We start from the raw sequence: 12,880 nt of genomic DNA on the forward strand, positions 1-12,880 counted from the left end.
CTTTGTGGCATAAACCCACACTGATCTGGATGCACGAGTGTGTGTATGACTCGTTGCAGCCGATTAGCTAGCACCTTTGCGAGTATTTTAGCCTCGCAATTTATAAGAGAGATAGGTCTGTAGGAACTGCATATGTCAGGTGGCTTGTCTGCTTTTGGCAAAACTATTATTGTAGCTTTCCTGAGGTCTGGAGGGAGGCTACCCTGTGAACGCGAGTGTTGAAACAAGCGCAGGAGTTGTGGAGAGATTATGTGTGCCCCTATCTTTTTCCATAGTTCGACAGGAAAGCCATTCGGGCCCGGGGTTTTCCCTGACTGGAGGTCTGACATTGCACAGGTTATTTCTTCCTCTGTGATTTCTTGTTCTAATGTGACCACCTGTTGTTCGTCCAAAATAGGAAGGGTAATTTCTTCTAATATTTCGGTCGGTGGCGGTGTGGTTGGTGCTCTATACAATTCAGCATAATATCTAGCAAATCCCTCCGCTATATCCTGGTCCTCTACTAGTGGGTCTGGGTTCCCCGTCGTTAGTCTCCTGACTTGAGTAAGCCCCAAGTCCCTGCGCTCCAGCCACGCCAGTATTTTCCCCGCATTGTCTCCTGTTTCGTATATTTTCACTCGCATTGCAGCATGCGCTTGTTTCGCGTTATCTAAAGCTATGTGTTGTCATTGATTTTGTGCTAGCTGCATTGCTCGGTGTGTCTCTGGTAGGTCCCGAGACAGGTGAGCAGATTCTGCAGCCTGTACCTTGGCTTCAGCTGCGCGTATCGCCTCAAGGTGCTTTTTCTTGTGAGCTGCACTCCAGGCTATAATTTCACCCCTTAATACTGCTTTTAGTGCTTCCCATATCGTTGTCGGGCTGTCTACAGAGTCTGTATTTATTTCAAGGTATGTTTCGGTAACCTTTTGTATATGTTCTACCAGTTCGGGAAACCCCAGGTAATAACTATTCAGTCTCCAACTAGGTGGCGGGAGTGCCCTGCTGGTCCTAATCGTTAGCATGAGTGGTGAGTAATCCGAAATACCCCTCGGGAGCAGGTGTGCCTCACACGCCTCATGTATGTTACATGTTGGTAAAAAGAAGTAATCTAGCCTGGATAGGGACGTGTGTGCACCAGAGTGATATGAATATTCTCTTATGTTGGGATGAAGAGACCTCCATGCATCATGCAATCCCAGTGCATCTGTGAATGTGGCGAGTTTAGTGCGTATATCTGGATTTCTGGATCGTACATGTGTCCTATCTAATTCTATGTCCATGACCTCGTTAAAATCTCCCCCAATTAACGTGAGACCTTCAGTGTTGTCAACAATTAGAGGCGTAATATCTGTAGTCAGAGGGGTTAGTAGGTTGGGCGGTGCATATATGGCGATCATAGAAATAGTGCGTTCCCACAGAGTTCCCATCTTATATACATATCTGCCTCCCTGGTCTTGGGTGACCACGGTGGGACTGTAGGGAAGTCTTTTGTGTATCAGGATCAATACCCCACGTGATCCCATGGTGAATCCGGCATGGAAGGCTTGTCGGTAATTTGTGCGTCTGAACAATGTGCAGTTAGTGCCAGCCAGGTGCGTCTGTTAGGAAGACCACATCCGGTGAATGGCGGTTCAATGCTTGTAGGACTAAACGTCTCTTAATACTATTTCCAAGCCCGTTAACATTCCATGTCATCACTCGGATGGCTCTGCTCCCATCTACGTTATTGCTTTGTGCCATGTGACTTGTGCATGTGTGATATCAGTGTATTGTACATTTGAGAGTATGCCATGATCCATCAGTCCGAAAAGGGATTGGACTATATCGTATGTCTGATGGTTTTTTATCAAGACTCGCTTATTCTTGCATTCCATACGGGTCATGTGCGAGGGAGCATTCGTTATGGGCCCTTTAAACATAATACACTTTTCAACGTAACAACCCCGAATCCCCCACCCCCACCCTATACTCCACCCAACTTGAAGCATCTGTCGCCCAGTTCAACAACCAAACACCTTGTCAAAAGGACAGGTAACACCTTAAACAATAACCATAACCTTGGTTTCTTTACTTTTGCCTTGCTCAGTCTTTAACTGTCTTACTTGGTTGTACCGGTTCCAGGCAGACTGTTCGTAGTCACAGTCTGAGTTCTTGGGAGGTGGCCTCGGGTGGCCGCCGTCTTTATGTTGGTTCCGTGGTGTTATTATATATAGATCGGTATGGGAATGCCTCTCGGGCGTTGTCACGGTCACAATCCCAGGGACCCGGATCTGTTGGCACTGGAAATGGAAAACTAGAGTTGCAATTGGCCATGCTGCTTCTCAGGAGCTCACTGGAGACCGTTGTGTTGCTTGAACACTGCATATCAAGTACAGAATTAGGTTGTCTATAGGTAGCACACCTATTTTATTTCCAATATTTGGCTCCAGTTGCATTCTGGGAGGTAGTGGCCCTCAGCCCCATTCACATTGTTTGTTTACATCACTCTGGCCGATGCTCTGTGGGCTCTGCTGCCTGTTCCGGAGCTGCTGGTTCTACGCCCGCCGGGGGCCTCTCTCGGGGGGCCCGGTCTGGACGGGGCCGGGGTCTACCTTCCTGTCTCCTTGGTCGCGCCGACCAGTCACCTTCAATGTGGGTCTCTGCCCATTTCCATGCCTCCTGAGGGTCAGTGAAGTGTGTGGTCGTCCCTTTATGATAAATCTTGAGCTGAGCTGGGAATAGCAATCCGAACTTGACTTTCATGAAGGAGAGCTGCCGCTTCAGTGGTTCAAATGATTGTCTCGCGCGTTGCACTTCTCTTGTGTAGTCAGGAAAGAAGGCTATCCGGGAGCCGTTATAAGTGACTGTTCCCTTTGCACCGGCCATCTGGAGCAGCGCATCCCTGTCGCGGTAGTTGAGGAGCTTAGCAATGACAGTTCTGGGTGGCATTCCTGGGATAGGCTTTCCGGAGGGTATCCTGTGGGCACGTTCTACTGAAAAGAATTTTGAAAAGGAATGTGGGTCGTAGATGTCCGCTAGCCACTGCTCCAGAAACAATTCCATGCTTGGTCCCTCCGTCCCCTCCAGGATTCCGAGGATACAGACGTTGTTACGGCGAGACCTACCCTCTCCCTCATCCACTCTGGTCTCCAGGGTCTTCAGCCGGCGCAGTGCCTGTGACAGTTGTAGATTGATATTACCGATGTTGTCCTCCGTACCTGAGATGCGCTGCTCCGCTTCCCCCATTCGGGAGGTGAGTTTTTGCAAGTCATGGCGGAGGAAGGACACATCCGCCGCCATACTATCCATCTTTGTTTCCATAGATGTGCGGGAGTTCGCGATGGCTGCCATTACATCTTTCAGTGAGAGGGTATCCCCGTCTTCCAGAGGGTCTGACTGCGATGGTTGATCCATCGGCTGAGATGTGGTGGCGAAAGCATATTGGTCCATTCTGCTTTGTATACTTGATTTCCGTGGTCTGTCTTTCCCCATTCTGCAGCGCGGGAGTTAGCAGTGTGATGTATAGGGTCTCGTTTTATGGAGCACCTTGATGAACTTCGCGGGTAGTGCTATACTGGTTACCCTATGCCGTTGCGTCTCCCCAAGGGTCCTCCCACGAGCCCGCTTCGGGCAGTGCCTGATAGAGCTAGTTCTTGGACCAGGGCTTTCCAGCTGTTGCTTTGTCGGCTCTCTCCAGTGACATCGACTGGCTGATGTGACACCACTGTTGAGCGGGTGCCGTTGCCTGCACTCCTTGGTTGGGGCGAGGTGGTTCGTACCTATGTGTCCCCTCTGGTGTGCTGTTTGCTGAAGAGGTGTCAAATGTCCTCATGGGAAGTGGGGATTACACCGTCCAGCGTGCCTCTATTGCCCCCCAAAAGGGGCCCCCAGTCTGTTGCCGGCTCTGGGTGCACCCTATGACACCCTACGCAGTTCGCGGGTTGCAGGGATTACGTACCGCGAGGACAAGGGTGACCGCGGGTTGCACAGTTCATTTTATTCGCAGGGGGAGAGGGGGGCCGCCTCACCTCAACCTGGGACTCCCGCTCCTTCCTCAGAGCGGAGTCTCGATCTCACTGCCAGTCCCTCAGCGGGCCGCTATTCCAGCAAAGCAGAAGTGGGAAGGGGGGGCAGGGGAGGATCGGATGGGGTGTCTCACAGTCCGTGGGATCCGTGGGATCGCGCACTTCAGCGGTCAGAAGGGGGGGGTGCCTGTCCGCTCCCTCCGGTGCAGCGGCCCTTCCTATTTTCTTTCTGGGTAGCACACCCTCCGCTCCAAGGCTGCAGCGTTAGCCGATGCCTCGCCGTCACTTTCGCTGCTTCTCACGATTCCTCCCCTGCCCTGCCCTCCGCACACAGTGTGAACTCCTCTGGTGCTGGATGTTTCAGTGAGGCGGGAGCACCGCCACTCTTCCCAGCCCTCCGAGGGCTCCTCGGTGTCTTCGTTAGATCGCGGCGGCCATCTTGGTGTTGTGACTACGCACCCGATCGGGGTTCGTAGTCGGCGAATATCTCGTCGATGGACTGATTTCCCGCCTTCTAACTTCGCATGCCTATGCCACAACTTGTCCTCTTCGCCACCAATGACTTTTTAAACGAAACACATTTCATTGAAAGGATGTAGGAACAGGATTTCTTCGGCGGCCCCTGGAGCTCTACGGACTCACGTCCTGCCTGCTTGCATGCTGGCCACGCCCCCCACCGTAGTCATTTTTGAAGGTAGGGCTTAGACGCCCACTTATAGTGTTTATCCAATCCCCACATTCCATTACCATATACAGATATAGCACCTATATTTAAGTTACCTTTTCCAACCAATAGAATTGCATGTTAACTTTTGAGTGTTAGACGTCAACGATGACGAGTTTTCGGTATAAATGTTACTGTTTGTATGAAGTTGTTGGGAGATGAAGCGAGAAGGGCTATCGCATCACTGTTGATTTCCATGTTTCCCCGTTTTTTGTACTTGTCATTAAACGGACTCCCCCTTGCCAAACCAATGAGTTGTCCTTATTGATTGGTGTTGGAGTCAGAAAACCTGCACCCCCATCCACCTTAAGGTGCAGCTATCTCGTCTTAAAGTACTACAGAGCAAACTCTGACTCTATGGGCCGGTTGGGGGTCTCTCTAGTACACTAGTGTATAGGAAGGATGCAGAGATGACAAGGTGGAGTATATATCCTATGAGGTCTGTGGGGTTTAGCATTCATTGTTTTATATCCAGGGGATCCATGAGGTAGAGCTTAGAGTCCCTATTGATGTTAGTGAAGTCACCAAGGAAGATGTTTGCGATTGATGCTGAGGTGATGGCGTCAGAAGTGTTTTAGAGGAGGTGTGTGATAAATCAGATGAAATGTAATATCTATATGCGGTGCTAGAAGGTGGCAAAAGAGAAGCAATGGGGATTTCATGGCCATTTAACTGAGCATGGCATAGGTTGAGTCTGATTTGTGGATAACTGGCACACCTCTCCTTACCTTCTCTGTGCGGCCAACATTTTCAATGCTGTACCCAGGTGAGAGGAGAATATCAAAGACATTGATAGAGGGAGTGCCAAGTTTCAGAGATAAATATTGCATTGACTTTGTTTGTGGTGATGAGGTTGGTGATGTCAACAGCATGGTGGATGGACTGGTTTGAATTAATAAGCATTATGTGGTGAGAGAGCCAGGATACTGCAGATGATATCCTAACGAAGGAAAGAGAACGTGGCTGAGATTGAGATGATTTGCGGCTCAATGACGCGGCAAGAGTTTGTGAGTTCGTGTCCTCATGAGCTTGGGAATGGACTGTGGCTATTGAAGACACATTGTAATGTCTGACTGTTGGAAAAGCAGGGGTTTCTCCTGTCCATTCCCTAGCCATTACAAACAGATAATGTTCTTGTCTTTGTCCTTAGCAAAGGATGCCAGCGATGAGGACACCCATGCAAGGCTCGATGTATGGAAGGGCATGTGGCTTGTGAATGGCTGGAGGCGACGGGGCTGGCAATCTGACACTGAGCCTGGGGGAAGAGCACGGCAAGGGAGAAGAAGGCCAGGCCCTTAAGTAGTAGCTAACATGTTATGCACAAGGATATCATGTGTTAGCCAAGTCTGTGTGCTCTGTGCCTATCACAGGTACAGATCCTACCCACATTAGTGGATCGGTCTGAACTTTATCACAGGTTGACCATGGAGCCATCGCAAGTCAGTGTGTCTCTCTTTTTTTATAACTATTACATGTTATGCACAGAGGTTTCTCATGTCAGCGACTCTGTCTGCTATGTGGCTGTCAAAGTGAACGCAAAGAGTTGTCTTGTCAGCAAGCCTGCCTACTCTCTACCAATTATAGATGATACACTCCCACATTAGTGAATCCATCTGCACTTTATCCATCTCTGGTTAAACACGGGGGCCCTGACAGGTCAGCAAGTCTGTGTCTTTTCTGTCTGTTGCAGTATATGCACACAAATATCACAAGTTAGCAAGTCTCTCTGCTATGTACCTATCACAAGAGTTGCATAGAGTCACCACACATCAGCGAGTGTGTCTGAAATGTGTTTATCAAAGGTGGTACACAAAGCCATTATATGATAGTCTGTCGGCTATGTGCCTATCACAGTTAATATAAAGAACAATCATATGTCAGTGAGTCTGCTATGTGCCTTTCACAGGTGGTGCACAGAGCCATCGCACACTAGCAAACCTTTTTTCAATGTATTGTGACAAATCTCAGGGTGTCGTCACTGCTTCCACAGGGGGAGCACCTTCTCATGAGCCCAAGTGGGTGAGTCCACTACCCGATATGCCACGAGGAGTTGGTATGATTGCATGGGGAGGGGGACCAACTATGAGACCAGTGATGACCCTGGGGGAATGCAGTGGGGGAATGCAGTATCCCCGCCAATTACTTGACCCTAGAACTCTTGCCTACCATGACCCCACCTCTTCTTTACCTTCTCTCGCTCTACACCTTTATCTTCTTACACTATGTGTTTTGGTAGACCAACCAAAGTAGAGAGTACTGAGGCGAGGGAGATCCCTAGTGAGTCACATCATCATGGCCCACTCAGTACTGGGACGAGGAGGCGGCGCAGAGCAATATAGAGTGCCTATCGATACCAGAACATGCACTCTAGAGGTTCTTGACAACCGGTCAAGTCAAGACAGGTTAAAAAGGAAAAGGGACTTGACAAAGTGTCAAGCCCGCGCCCTGGATGAAGCACAAGTCGGAGAACACTCAGGGAAGAAGGAAGGCAGACCAGGGAGCCATGGAGCCTGCTGGTGTGCAGAGACCGCGTGGTGTGCAGCATGGGAGGCGCTCCTGGCAACCCTGAAGGTCAGCAACTGGGGACGGACAGTCCCGCGCCGACGAGAGCAAACCGGGTGCGACGGAGCCAACAAAGGCCAGAGAGGAAGCAGGGGTAGCCCCACCACTGATGGCAGACATGCAGGAAGCATCAAGAGCCTCACGCACCAGCAACCAAGGTACGTCGAAGAGCGGGAGGTGCTGGGAGCCCTGTGAACATAACGAAGGCCAATTACACATAGAACAGAGTCTGGGACCCCTACAGTTCAGAGGTAGATCAAGAAGGAAGAGTTTCTGTGCAGAGGGGACCTGGCCTTGCAGTTGTAGCTGGGGTGCTACCATTGGTGGCAGTACCTGACTGATTTGGTACAGATTCATTCAAAACCTTCTACCCATCACTTTTGTGGTTATAGTTTGTCTCAAAATGTGAGAGATGGTATGGCCAGACGTGGGTTCCTTACTCGCTGCGCCATAGGGAACCAGTCTGCACCGCAATGAGTAGGCCCAACAAGGCCGTAACATGTTTGGCATTGCTTGCGTTTCTGTGCAGAGGGGACACGGCCTAGCAGTACGGGCTGGGCTGCCACCATTGGTGTAGTAAATGATTTGGATATGGGTGGACACCTTTTGCAAAGGGGCTACGGGCAAAAAACGATGGTGTGGAAGGTTGTCCAGAGCAATGCCAGTGGTACAGATTCATTCAAAACCTTCCACCCATCACTTTTGTGGTTACAAGAAGGCAGAGTTCCTGATCTTACTTGTGCAAGTACTTGATCAGAAAACAAACTAAGTCAGCCCCTCAAAGCATGAGACAATAAAGAGAACTGGGAGAGCAAAACCTATAAGCATAGTACTTGGCATGCGAGTGAACCAAGTCTTTGTTTGTGTGGCGGCATATGGTAGTGGAGGAAACCAGATCTGCCAGTCAGGGTTGGGGACCAACCACAGCTTGGGGGAAGTACATGTAGGCTGTTCTTCTTCATTGCAGACCCTGGTGAGAGGAAACCAAGCCTGCGCCTCAGGGCCGGGGGCCCAGAGACAGAAAGGAAACCTGAGTATGGCCAACCAGGGAACAGAGTTTCCCCAACCATTGTTTGAACTTTGTAAGAGACTTGAACTAAGCCGGGGAAGGGAGGCATTCCCTAATAGTTCACGATTGGACTATTGCAGAACTGTCTTTTGCCCCGGGGAAGGGAGTCATTCTCCTTGGGCAAGAAAATACCCACTTTCACTTAGAATGTGAGGTACAGAGTAGGATTTTGACATTGGGACGTTTACTTTGAACATTGTGACATTATTATTTCAGTTGAGACTGGGAAACCCCTCTTAGAGTTAGGGCAAGATAGGGTTTTCTTTTCCTTTTTGCACTTCAATAAAAGTCTATAACCACCACAATGACCCCTCTGTGTTAGAGTCTTGCTTCTGTGCCCTTACAGTATGCACACATTATACACGGAGCCATCACATGTTAGTGAGCCTGTCACCAATGTGCCCATCACAGGTGACACACAGGGTCATCACATACAATAGTGTATGTCTGCTATGTGCCCATCACAGGTGATACACCATGCTATCAGGTCACTGAGTCGGTCTGCTCTGTGTCTATTATGGGAGATACACAGAGACATCACAGGTCAGCAAGTATGGCTGCTCTGCACCTGTCACATGTTATACACAGAACCATCATATCAATGAGTCTGTCAGCTATGTGCCAATCACACATTATTACAATAGCATACCACATCCGCAAGTCCGTCTGTTATGTGCCTAGAACAGGTGATGCACATAACCAGTGCATCATTAGTCTGTCTGCTTTGTGTCTATCGCATGTTATACACCAAGCCATCACATTGTTAGTGATTCTGCCTGCTTTGTGCCTATCACATGGGCTACACAGAGCATGGTCAGTGGGTGTGTCTAATATGTACTGTGTGGGCATCATGAAGCAAGACAAAGACAACAGACTTAAAGTTCATACAAAAGATATTTATTAACTTAAATATCAGGATGGTTGAAACCCTAACTTGTCCTATACTAAGGTGGGATTTCCCTACCTGAACAAAACTAAGGAAAGTCTCTCAGTCAAAGAGTTTAACTTAAAAGTCAGTCTGTGTCCAAAACCTATTCTTGTCCTCACAACTAAAACAAAACAATGTGTATGGATGTTACTAACAGAATAAACAGTGCTTCACTCAAAGTCTGAGCTTTTCCATCTCTCAGCCGTCTTTAAGTTTCCCTTTCCCAAGTGCAAGAAAGTTACACTAAAAGTCCCAAGCAACACAGTTCCAAATATCCTCGGAGTTCCCTTCCCCAAGTTCCAAGCAACACAGTTCACAAAGTAAAGCGGTCTTGAGGCTTTGTTCTCAAGGCAACGTGTACAGTTCCTCAAGTCTCGGGGTACACTTCGCTAAGACTTAATCTCGGCCAAGTTTATTTTAGTCTTTTCAAAAGTGCAACAAAACTCAAGGTCATCTGAGTCCTCCTTCTGGTTGGTTTCACCAGTTTATTCACAATGTTTCTCTTTGGTTGGTTTCCCAATTCATTCAGGGTTTACTGGTCTAGGTGCATTTATCAGACCACACGATTCACTGATCACAGGTTGTGCAACCAGGATCCCTAGGTTCTAAGCCACAGAGGTTCTTCAGTTCCAGCACCTGTGTACCAAGTCACATTGACTTGGTACACAGGTGGCCTCTTGGCTTCTTGGCTTTATGTGCAAGGCCTCTTGGCTTTATGTGCAAGTTGACACTTTTTTGGCTTCTCCTTGTCAACCTTTTGATTCTGTCACCATGTGTCAAACACCTTGCGCCAGTCTGTGGCCTTGTAGCATTCCATTCATTCATAAAAGTTCACCGTTGCTGGATTTTATTCCTATCCCACCTTCTGTGGGATCTTTCACACTTACACCATTTTCCCGTAGTTTATTTTCACATGGGCACTTTAATTGTTCTTCAAGGTTTGCTTTGTTCATAAAGTTTTTAAAGCACTCAGTATTCAAGATATTTAGTTTAGGGGTTTCATTCAGTTCAGTATTCAATATACTTCTGTTATGTATGATTTCGCCTTTTCATTCAGTTTGGTTTTTAAAATGCATTTGTGAGGCTTAATTTGATGTTTTCATTCAGTTCTGTACTTACAATGCATTTGTTATGCTCAATTGTAAGTGTTCATGCAGTTCGGTATTTATAATGCACTCGTATGTAGTTTCAAGTTTCTGCTCGGGTCGGTATTCAATATGCATACATTGTATTTGTTTCAAAGACTTAACAATTCCGGTCTGTTCGGAGCACCCCGGTGCCCAAGTGTTCCCTCTGACACTCACCGGATGATGGCAGCTCCTTTCGATGGCCCTCGCAGCTTCTCTCTAGACATGAGGCCGACAGGCCTTCTGATGCAATCCCTGCTCGCCTGCCGGGCAGTCATCCTTTCACTCAGAGGCTTCTCTCCCGATGCGGACGGTGTTCTCTCTCCAAGCTTCTCCCACAGCCTCTGCTGCTCGCACTCTGCATTGGAGGCTCCCACACCTGTGCCACAACACGGCCCACTTGCCTTGGGCCACACAAGTTCTTCAGGGTCTCGGTCGGTGACCTGGTTTCTTCTGCTGGTCTCTCCCACGCCACCTCCCTGTTGTGCTTCTCTGACCCTCATTTTATACACCTGCAACCAGTTAACAGGTTACAGGTGTGTGTCTTTACTTAGGTTCGCCTGATCATGATTAAAGGGGCATGCCTGACTCTCTGCAGGCATCTTCTTCGTCCCAGTACCAGAGTGGCAAAAGGAAGGTATAGGGTTTACTACTGTCTCCTCTTCCTCGTACCAGAACATTTAACAGTCAAATGTGGGAAAACAAGGGGAACAGTCTTATAGTAGCCCATAAAGGTTGGGGGAGGGTTAGGTAGGTAATTGTTAGGTAAAAGGGTGATACCAATTCCCTCCTAAGGGTAACCCAAATTTAACCCCTCCCCTTTTCCCCATCCTCCTGCTGCCTGTAGACTAGCAAAATCTTCTATCATTTTCTTTGTCAATGGGGTAACAATATCCCACGATTGCGTTTGGGATAGGGATTTCTTTGAGAAAAGGGAGTGTGGAATACTGTGTCTCACCTGAAGACATCTCATCTCCAATCCCCAAGTATTCTCCACCCAGGTGCTCCCCCCTTATATCTCTGACCCCACGGTTGGGATCCAAGAGTGATGGCCTTTCCCTGGTCACCTGAGAAGAGGTTCCAAGGCATTATATGTGAGGACGCCCTCAGGTTTCTCACAGTACCTAATAACGTGGATACACAGAGCCATCATATGACAGGACCCAACAGTGACAATGTCAGACAGTGACCAATCACATTAGCACAAGTGCCTCAATGTGACAAAGCCACCACATGGATCCCTTCCATCTTGAGTGGGTCTCTGCTAGCTAAAGGGGGCAGGGTAACGCATACAGCATGAAGGGTATCAATGATGGAGACAGGCAAGAAGATGTAACATCATGAAACACACATTTACCAATATCCAAAGCAAAATGCATGCTAAACATGCACTGGTCAAACAATCATGAATCCCCACAAGGGGTGTATACACAGGTTGAACTTCAGACTGGCCACAGAAATGATGGAAGCCCAATGCCTCTGTGTAAGTTACTGTCACACGCTGCCCTCCTTGCAAGCCCATGGAAAGGGGAAGCAGGAGTGGCATGTGTCTGGACCCTAAGCCACAAACACGAGACAAGCCTGAATGGGCCCAGCCGGAACACACAGTGGATGCCTACGAGTGCCACACAAAGCAACACACTGTTACATGAATGCACAATAGACAGAAAAATAATAAAAAATAAATTTAAAAAATGGCCATGGTCGACCAGGGCAGGGGGATCACCCAGGGGAGAGGAGGTGTGGGGTGCACCTCAACCGCCACATGCGTGGCCTGCACCGCTAGCCTATAGTGGGAGAGCTCTCGCCACGGTCAGCACTCTCTGATGTAACATTAGAAGGTGAGCGTGACAAGGGAGGCTGACCATGCATAGCCCTTGTATGCTCCTCAATGGCAACAAGCATGCAGGATTACGGTACGGAGGTCCCCCTGCAGCACCTCACGTGTTGCATGGAGTTCCGCCTCTAAGGCCTCATGTAAGGCACGGATCTCCTCCCGGGTTGCATGGAGTTCCACATGCAAGGCTTCACATGACGCACGGATCTCCTTCCGGGTTGCATGGAGTCCAGCAGAGATGTTGTGTGTCAGCTGCTCCATCTGCTGTTCCGCCCATCTACTGCGGCCCATCTCAAGTGCAGCCAGAGTAGTTTTGAGGGAGGTGTTCTCTTCCCACAGGGCATCCCTGTGGGCCTCTGCAGCAATGGCTGTGCGCAGAGCCCCCAGTTCAGCCCGACGGTCCTCGTTGGCGGCACACATGTCCAGCCTCTGCGAGCGGCATGTGGACCGCACTGCCTGGTGCTGGAGCTCTATCTGCCTTTCAGGGGGGAGAATGGAATTGGCCACCCTTTCCATGCCCTGAGCCATCATCTCACATGATGCCCCCTGCTGCTGTGCAATGGCATACATGGAATTCTCCCACACAGTATTCCTGGATGGCACACAGCCACCACATTGCCGGACAACACACCTGTCGGGCACAAGGATAC

This window comes from Ambystoma mexicanum, chromosome 6p (assembly GCF_040938575.1).
Source record: "Ambystoma mexicanum isolate Mex_15411 chromosome 6p, UKY_AmexF1_1, whole genome shotgun sequence".
Taxonomy (NCBI): Eukaryota; Metazoa; Chordata; class Amphibia; order Caudata; family Ambystomatidae; genus Ambystoma; species Ambystoma mexicanum.